Source organism: Anas platyrhynchos, chromosome W (assembly GCF_047663525.1).
Source record: "Anas platyrhynchos isolate ZD024472 breed Pekin duck chromosome W, IASCAAS_PekinDuck_T2T, whole genome shotgun sequence".
NCBI classification, from domain to species: Eukaryota; Metazoa; Chordata; class Aves; order Anseriformes; family Anatidae; genus Anas; species Anas platyrhynchos.
The window spans coordinates 11,293,663-11,304,048 of record NC_092620.1 but is presented as its reverse complement, the minus strand read 5'-3'; positions in this window follow the sequence as shown (position 1 = coordinate 11,304,048).

Sequence of the window (10,386 nt, the reverse complement as noted above, 5' to 3'; positions counted from 1 at the left end):
GTGGGCAACCTGTTCCAGTGCCTCACCACCTTCTGAGTGAAAAACTTCCTCCTAATATCTAACCTAAATCTACCCCTGTCTTAGTTTAAAACTATTCCCCCTTGTCCTATCATTATCAACACATGTAAACAGGCATTCCCCCTCCTGTTTATATGCTCCCTTCAAGTACTTGAAGGCTGCAATGAGGTCTCCCCGGAGCCTTCTCTTCTCCAAGCTAAACAAGCCCAGTTCCCTCAACCTTTCTTCATAGGAGAGGTGCTCCAGCCCTCTGATCATCTTAGTGGCTCTCCTCTGGACCCATTCCAAGAGCTCCACATCCTTAACTTCATATGGTATTTCCTGCATTTTAGCGTTAATACAGAATAAAGCTATTGTGGGAGAACAAGAATGCCTCCAATACCTTAAGGATGTCTTTTGAGATGCTTGCTATAATATTTCTTCCTATTCTCAGTGATTCCATCTCTGAAAACATTTGATAGTCTTAAGTCCCTGAATATTTTTCCTGAAAACTTAACTACCTGACAGACTTATGTTTTGTTTATTCAGAGTCAAGTCCTTCGCTGCATATGAAAACACATATGTGCTCGAAATGGCTCCTTGTTTAAATCTCACATTATTTTCAAAGGATATGAACATAATTATTTTCAATTATTTTCAATTATTTTCAATTATTTTCAATTTTGTATAAGCAGTAGTTTAACAGAATAAAGGATGTTAATTCTGAAACTGAAAATTATGCTTAGAAGAAACAGTGATACAACACAGAAATGCACACAAAGTTACTCTGGGATAAACTACGGAATTCTTAAAAACTTTACCTAATTGCAAACTCCTCACACACTTAGACATTCTACTATGTATATTACAATATTTTATGGTATTTTTAATCTTGCATTAATCTATACTATCTAGTACTGGTTTAACAAGAATTAAATCTTAATAGTCTCTGCAGTTGTGTTTGCTGCTTCTTTCATTTTTAAGCAATTTATATTATATGAATTGCAGCTGTTTGATCTGTGAACACACCTAATTGGAAATGGACTGTTCTCTCTGCATAAACAACAGCCCTAAGTTTAACTGCATTTCTTTTCAAATTTGCAGATGGCAAATAGAGTTTTTTATGTAATCATATTGGCATTAACCAAAGAAAATAAAGCACATATAACCTAGATTTAAATTTACTTTCTTTCAGTATAAATCGGGAGTAGTTCTTCAGAAGAAAGCTGTTATTTTTGAACCACACCAGCATATTCAAGACCAGCATCTTCATTTTGTTTGTACTGTTCCCAGTGTTTTCAGCATTTTCTGTAAAAGAGCTGCTACAAATTTGAATGAATCTTAGAGCAGAATAGGATTCTGATGTCTGATGTAAGAGGCAGTCTCAAGAGTAAATATAACCTTGCAGAATTCATCTAAACAAATACAGAGTGAACAAGCAACTAGATTGTTCTGGTTTAACCCAGAGAGCAGCAAAGCACCACACAGTCGTTTGCTCACCCTCCCCCCTCCCTCTCTGGGATGGGAGAGAGAAATGGGAAAGTGAAGCCTATTGGTTGAGATAGTTTATTAAGACAGAATATAACAATAATAATAATAATAATAATAATAATAATAATAATAATAGTACTACTACTAATAATGTGTACAAAACAAGTGATGCACAATGCAATTGCTCACCACCCGCTGACAGATGCCCAGCCTATCCCCAAGCAGCTGGTCCCCCCACCCCAGCCAGCCACCCCTATATATTGTTTAGCATGACTTCAGATGGTATGGAATACCCCTTTGGCTAGTTTGGGTCACCTGTCCTGGGTCTGTCCCCTCCCAGCTCTTACTGCACCCCCAGCCTGCCCGTTGGCAGGACAGAGCAAAAGGCTGAGATGTCCTTGGCTTAGTATAAGCACTGCTCTGCAACAATTAAAGCATCGGGGTGTTATCAGCACTCTTCTCATCCTAAGCCAAAACACAGCATTCCACCAGCTACTAGGAAGAAAATTAATTCTGTTCTAACTGAAACCAGGACATCTATCCACCCCTTATTCCATACCATTTATGTCATGCTCAGGTTACACTCTTTTCCATACATTCTAATTAGTCACCTATAGTAATCATGGTAGTGATAACATACAGTATAATATACTATTTAACATGGTACAATTCAGTTCATGGGCTATTCTCACCCAGTATTAAATCTCCTTGAGGTACAAACCGGACCTCTCCGTTCTTTTGCATCACCCACCAAGTGTATCCAGGTCCCTGAGCGAAAACAATCCCACGAATAGGTTTGCCTTTTCCTGAGGCAGGAGTAGCCCAGACTGTCTTACCCAGCATATTTTTTACATGCACTACAGGAACTTTATCCCCATCTACAGTACGTAACAGGTTTGATTGGGCAGGTCCAGCTCGGTTGGCAGGTGGGGCCTAACCAGGTGGCCTTTGCCAAATGCGTATCCCAGTTTTTGAACGTCCCAGCGCCCATTGCTTTCAAGGTAGTCTTTAACAGGCCATTGTATCGTTCAACTTTCCCAGAGGCTGGTGCATGATAGGGGATGTGATACACCCATTCAATACCATGTTCTTTGGCCCAAGTGTCTATAAGGTTGTTTCGGAAATGAGTTCCATTGTCTGATTCTATTCTTTCTGGGGTGCCATGTCGCCATAGGACTTGCTTTTCAAGGCCCAGGATGGTGTTCCGGGCGGTGGCATGAGGCACAGGATATGTTTCCAGCCATCCGGTGGTTGCTTCCACCATTGTAAGTACGTGGTGCTTGCCATTGCGAGTTTGAGGGAGTGTGATGTAATCAATCTGCCAGGCCTCTCCATATTTATATTTCAGCCATCGTCCTCCATACCAAAGAGGCTTTGACCGTTTGGCTCGCTTGATTGCAGCACATGTTTCACAGTCATGAATAACCTGTGCTATAGCGTCCATGGTCAAGTCCACCCCTCGAACACGAGCCCATCTGTATGTTGCGTCTCTACCTTGATGGCCTGAGGTGTCATGGGCCCATCGGGCTACAAATAATTCACCTTTATGCTGCCAATCCAGGTCCACCTGAGCTACTTCAATCTTAGCAGCCTGATCCACCTGCTGGTTGTTTTGATGTTCTTCAGTAGCCCGATTCTTGGGCACATGAGCATCTACGTGGCGTACTTTCACAGCCAGGTTCTCTACCCGAGCAGCAATATCGTGCCACAATGCAGCAGCCCAGATGGTTTTGCCCCTACGCTGCCAGTTGTTTTGCTTCCATTGCTGTAACCATCCCCACAGGGCATTTGCTACCATCCATGAATCGGTGTAGAGATAGAGAACTGGCCATTTTTCTCGTTCAGCAATGTCTAAAGCCAGCTGAATGGCTTTCACTTCTGCAAACTGACTCGATTCACCTTCTCCCTCAGCAGCTTCTGCAACTCGTCGCGTAGGACTCCATACAGCAGCCTTCCATCTCCAATGCTTCCCCACAATACGACAGGACCCATCAGTGAACAGGGCATATTTCTTTTCATTCTCTGGTAACTGGTTGTACAGTGGGGCTTCTTCAGCACGACCCACCTCCTCCTCTGATGATATCCCAAAGTATTTGCCTTCTGGCCAGTCCATGATCACTTCCAATATTCCTGGGCGACTGGGGTTTCCTATTTGAGCCCGCTGAGTAATCAGTGCAACCCACTTGCTCCATGTAGCATCAGTTGCATGATGCGTAGAGGGGACCCTTCCCTTGAACATCCAGCCTAGTACCGGCAATCGGGGTGCTAGGAGGAGCTGCGCTTCAGTACCGACCACCTCCGAAGCAGATCAAACTCCTTCATATGCTGCCAATATCTCCTTTTCAGTTGGAGTATAGTGGGCCTCAGATCCTCTGTATCCCCGACTCCAAAACCCCAGGTGCTGACCTCGAGTTTCCCCAGGTTCTTTCTGCCAGAGGCTCCAGGTGGGGCCATTCTCCCCGGCTGCAGTGTAGAGCACATTCTTTACATCTGGTCCTGTTCGAACTGGCCCAAGGGCTACTGCATGGACTATTTCCTGCTTGATTTGTTCAAAGGCTTGTCGTTGTTCAGGGCCCCATTCAAACTCATTCTTCTTACGGGTTACTTGGTAGAGCGGGTTTACAATCAGACTGTAATTTGGGATGTGCATTCTCCAAAACCCCACAACACCTAGGAAAGTCTGTGTTTCTTTTTTGTTAGTTGGTGGAGACATAGCTGTTATTTTGTTGATCACATCCATTGGGATTTGACGACGTCCATCTTGCCATTTTATTCCTAAAAACTGGATCTCTCGTGCAGGTCCTTTGACTTTATTTTGTTTTATGGCAAAACCGGCTTTCAGAAGGATTTGGACTATTTTCTTCCCTTTCTCAAAAACTTCCTCTGCTGTGTCACCCCACACAATAATGTCATCGATGTACTGCAGGTGTTCAGGAGCTTCCCCCTGCTCCAGCGCAGACTGGATCAGTCCATGACAAATGGTAGGGCTGTGTTTCCACCCCTGGGGCAGCCTATTCCAAGTATATTGGACTCCCCTCCAAGTGAAGGCAAATTGTGGCCTGCACTCTGCTGCTAGAGGGATGGAGAAAAATGCATTAGCGATATCAATTGTGGCGTACCACTTGGCTGCCTTTGATTCAAGTTCATACTGAAGTTCCAGCATGTCCGGCACTGCAGCACTCAGTGGTGGCGTGACTTCGTTCAGGCCGCGATAGTCCACTGTTAGTCTCCACTCGCCATTAGACTTTCGCACTGGCCATATGGGACTATTGAAAGGTGAATGAGTCTTGCTGATCACTCCTTGGCTCTCCAATTGACGAATTAGCTTATGGATGGGGATCAGGGAGTCTCGGTTGGTGCGATATTGCCGCCGGTGCACAGTTGTGGTAGCGATTGTCACTTGCTGTTCTTCGACCCTCAGCAACCCCACAACAGAGGGGTCCTCTGAGAGACCAGGCAAGGTAGATAATTGTTTAATGCCCTCTGTCTCTAAGGCAGCTATACCAAAAGCCCACCGGAACCCTTTTGGGTCCTTGCAATATCCTCTTCTAAGATAGTCTATGCCAAGGATACATGGAGCATCCGGGCCAGTCACAATGCGGTGCTTTTCCCACTCATTCCCAGTCAGACTCACTTCAGCCTCCAATACAGTCAACTGCTGAGATCCCCCTGTCACTCCACAAATATAGATGGGCTCTGGCCCTTTATAGCTCGATGGCATTAGAGTACATTGTGCACCGGTGTCTACTAAAGCCTTATACCTCTGTGCGCGTGATGTGCCAGGCCATCGAATCCACACAGTCCAATAAACTCGATTGTCCCTTTCCTCCCCCTGGCTGGAGGCAGGGCCCCCCTAATCCTGGTCAGAATCTTCCTCGGTTCTGTGTTTGAAGGACTGTCTGCTGGAAGTTGGAGCAGCAAACTTTTCAGAGAATCCCTTTTTCCTGATTGTTTTCTTTTGCAACTCACGTACCCGTGCCTCTAGGGTCGCGGTAGATTTTCCATCCCATTTTCTCATGTCCTCTCCATGGTCTCGTAAGTAAAACCACAGGGTGGCACGGGGTGAGTACCCACCATATCGTCTTCCTTGTGTGGGTGAACGCCTACCCCTGATAGCTGAGACACTGCTCTGTACAGGTACAGAGGAGAATAATCTCTCTTCAAGTTGGTGAAACTTTTCAGAAAGTGTTTTCTCCCAGGTGTTCTCTTTTGGTCGTTGGACACTGGTTGGTTCAGGTGGGGAGGACGATAGATTCTCTTCAAGTTGGTGAACCTTTTCAGAAAGTTTCTCCACAGCTGAGACGCAGGCCTGTAAGGAAGAGGAGAGACTTTCTTCGTACTGCCGGAGTTGTTTAGCCGCTTCATCCACTGTGGGTTCCTCATCCTCTTTCCAGGCCATTATTGCCAATGAGCTGGCATATGATGATGGTGCACTCCGTACAAACTTCCGCCACATGGGTCGTGTACACTTGACTTCATCTGGGTCTTTGGATGTTTGTCTGAGGTCTGGATCCTCATAAATCACTTCCCGTACGGCTAATTCCCTCAGGTACTGGATTCCCTTCTCCATAGTGGTCCACTTGCCTGGTAGACATAAAAGTTCTTCCTTGAAGGGATACCTTTCCCTCACAGCTGAGAGGAGACGTCTCCAGAGGCTGGTGGGTTGTGCTCCATCTGCAATTGCTTTGTCAATGCCGGCGTCTCGAGCAAGGGATCCCAACCGTCTGGCTTCCCTGCCGTCTAATTCCACACAATTGGCTCCAGAGTCCCAGCACCGGAGCAGCCAGGTGACAAGCTGCTCACCTATACAGCGACCAAAATCTTTTCGCACATCTCGTAGCTCGCGCTCGTTTAGGCTTCGGGTAGTTACTGTTGCTTTTTCGGCATCCTCATCTTCCTCCTCCTGAATCCTTGATGGCCCAGCGTCGTCATCATCTTCATCATCTTTATACCTAGTTTTGGCAGAAGCCTTACCTGGATTGGCAGAAGACTCTCTGCGTTCTAAACGACCTGAATTTCTATACCATATTTTCACCTTCTCTACAGGGGCAGCTTGCACTGCTACTGCTCGTTTCTCTGACTTTGTTACAGGGTCTGCCACAGGGGTTGGAATGCCCTCTGCAGGGGCAGCTTGCACTGCTACTGCTCGTTTCTCTGACCCCGTTACAGGGGTTGGAATACCCTCTGCAGGGTCAACTTGCACTGCTACAGCTCGTTTCTCTGACCCCGTTACAGGGATTGGAATACCCTCTGCAGGGTCAACTTGCACTGCTACAGCTCGTTTCTCTGACCCCGTTACAGGGATTGGAATACCCTCTGCAGGGTCAACTTGCACTGCTACAGATTGTTTCTCTGACACGGCCACAGGAGCTGGAGCGGCTGCAGGAGCTGGAGCTGGAGCAGTTGCAGGAGCTGGGACTGGAGTAGCGGCAGGAGCTGGAGCTGGAGCGGTTGCAGGAGCTGGAGCTGGAGCGGCTGCAGGAGCTGGGATTGGAGTAGCGGCAGGAGCCGGAGCTGGAGCGGCTTCAGGAGCTGGGACTGGAGCGGCTGCAGGAACCGGAGCTGGAGCGGCTTCAGGAGCTGTAACTGGAGCGGCTGCAGGAACTGGAGCTGGAGTGGCTGCAGGAGCTGGAACTGGAGCGGCTGCAGGAACCGGAGCTGGAGCAGCTGCAGGAACCGGTGCTGGAGTGGCTGCAGGAACTGGAGCTGGAGTGGCTGCAGGAGCTGGGACTGGAGCGGCTGCAGGAACCGGATCTGGAGCGGCTGCAGGAACCGGATCTGGAGCGGCTACAGAGTCCACCGTAGGGGTCACAGTGGCCGTTGGATCTGTCACAGGGCTTGGAGTGGCCGCAGGGTCTGTCACTAAGTTGATAGCAGTATCAATGGCAGCTCGATAGGCATGAGCCAGGCCCCAGCACGTTACAATGATTTGTGTTACTTTGGAACTGCCAGAATCATGACACCTTTTTTTCAAGCATTCTGCCAGTTTTTGAGGATTTTGCCATTGTTCAGGGGTGAATTTCCAACACACTGGGGGTGCCAACTGCTCTAGATGCCTGCCCATATCCACCCATACTCCCTGCCACCCACAACTATCCTGCCTCGGGGCAGATCTCCGGATGAGCTTCCCAAGTAGTTGTTTAACTTTAAGCAGAATCTGAAGTGCATTCATGAGGCAGAACAACAAGACTATGGTATTCCGAGTATCCCAAAAATATTCAATATCTTGGAGAGCTATTTTGACAAGCTCAGGGGATAAGAGGGTGGTGAAGGAGGAAGGCAGAGTGATCCAGGAGGATACAGGGGTGGTGAAGGAGAAAGGGAGAGTAATCAAGTAAGAAAAATTATCTTCCCCTTTTCCCTCCACAGATTGACTCTCTAATGGAGAAAAACAATAGGTATAATTGCTAATAGTTCCCAAGATACTGTTTCCAAAGTACAGAGTCCACGATGTTACTGAGTATAAATACCAAGTTAGAGTCATGACCAGATATCTTATCGTCTCATAAGCCATTGCTATAATACTCAGTACCATAATGATCTGAAACCACGGCCCAGAGAGGATAAACAACACTACAGAGAGAAAATACGGAAAATAATGTACTATAATACTCAATTTGGAAAACAGGCGCAGCAGAGTTGAGATTAAAGCAATCAGCATCATGACAAGTGACTATTAAGCAGGTCTAATACTTACACCAATTTTAGTTTAACACACTCTGATCAGATCTGCCGTTATCTCAACCTTTCGGGCCCCACGTTGGGCGCCAAAAAGGCTGTCGTGGTTTAACCCGGCCGGCAGCTAAACACCATGCAGCCGTTCGCTCACCCTCCCCCCTCCCTCTCTGGGACGGGGGAGAGAAATGGAGAGTGAAGCCCGTGAGTTGAGATAAAGACAGTTTAATAAGACAGGAAAATAATAATAACAAAAATAATAATAACAATAATAATAATAATGATACAATGGTGATAATACGAAAGTAATAGTATGTACAAACAAGTGATGCACAATGCGATTGCTCACCACCCGCTGACCGATGCCCAGCCTAACCCCGAGCAGTCCGGCCCCCTCCCCCCAGCTAGCCACCCCTATATATTGTTTAGCATGACGTCAGATGGTATGGAATACCCCTTTGGCTAGTTTGGGTCACCTGTCCTGGGTCTGTCCCCTCCCAGCTCTTACTGCACCCCCAGCCTGCCCGTTGGCAGGACAGAGCAAAAGGCTGAGATGTCCTTGGCTTGGTATAAGCACTGCTCTGCAACAATTAAAGCGTCGGGGTGTTATCAGCACTCTTCTCATCCTAAGCCAAAACACAGCATTCCACCAGCTACTAGGAAGAAAATTAATTCTGTGCTAACTGAAACCAGGACAGAGACTCTCTTCTCAGGGGAACAGAGGGCCCTATTTGTTGGCCTGACCCTACCTGTAGGGAAGTCTGCTGCCTCCCTGGGGCCAGGGTCAGGGAAATTGCCAGGAAGCTTCCCAACCTGGTTTGCCCCTCTGACTATTATCCTCTTTTGATAGTCCAGGCTGGCAATGATGGCATTGAAGAGAGAAGCCTCAAGGCTATCAAACTGGACTTTAGGGGGCTGGGACAGTTAGTGGAGGGAGCGGGAGTGCAGGTGGTGTTTTCGTCTATCCCTACTGTGGCAGGGAGGGGTACAGAGAGGACACAGAAAGCCCACCTGATAAACACATGGCTCAGAGGCTGGTGCCAGCACAGAAATGTTGTTTTTTTTTTAACCATGGGGCGCTTTACTTGGCACCTGGCCTGATGGCCGCAGACAGGTCCCTATCTCTAAGGGGAAAACGGATCCTGGGCCAGGAGCTGGCGGGGCTCATTGAGAGGGCTTTAAACTAGGTAAGAAGGAGGACAGGGCTGAAACAAGGCTTGTTAGAGCTGTGCCAGGGGGAACAATGGCAAGGCCAGGGGAGAAGGCAATGGCCCAGCTGAAGTGCATCTACACCAATACACGCAGCATGAGTAACAAACAGGAGGAGCTGGAAGCCATCGTGCAGCAGGCAGGCTACAACTTTGTTGCCATCACGGAGACGTGGTGGGACCAGTCTCATGACTGGAGTGCTGCAATGACTGGCTATAAGCTCTTCAGAAGGGACAGGCAGCACAGAAGGGATGATGGTGTGGCTCTCTATATTAGAGAGTCTTTCGATGTTGTGGAACTCGAGGCTGGGAATGACAAGGTTGAGTCCCTTTGGGTTAGGATCAGTGGGAAGGCCAACAAGGCTAGCATCCTGGTGGGGGTCTGTTATAGACCGCCGAACCAGGATGAGGAGATGGATGAGGAGTTCTACAGGCAGCTGACAGAAGTTGCGAAATCGTCGGCGCTTGTTCTCATAGGGGACTTCAACTTCCCAGACATATCCTGGAAGCACAACACAGCCCAGACAAAGCAGTCTAGGAGGTTTCTGGAGGGTGTGGAAGATAGCTTCCTGACTCAGCTGGTTAGTGAGCCTACCAGGGGTGGTGCCCCGCTAGACCTTCTCTTCACAAACAGAGAAGGACTGGTGGGAGATGTGGCTGTCGGAAGCTGTCTTGGGCAGAGTGACCACAAAATGGTGGAGTTCTCTATTCTTGGCGAGGCCAGGAAGGGGACCAGTAAAACCGCTGTATTGGACTTTGGGAGGGCTGACTTTGAGCTGCTGAGGACACTGGTTGGTAGAGTCCCTTGGGAGGCGGTTCTGAAGGGCAGAGGAGTCCAGGAAGGCTGGGCGCTCTTCAAGAAGGAAATCTTAATGGCGCAGGAGCGGTCTGTCCCCATGTGCCCAAAGACAAGCCGGCATGGAAGAAGACCAGCCTGGCTCAACAGAGAGTTGCAGCTTGAGCTTAGGAGAAAAAAGAGGGTTTACGAACTTTGGAAAAAACGGCGGGCCACTGA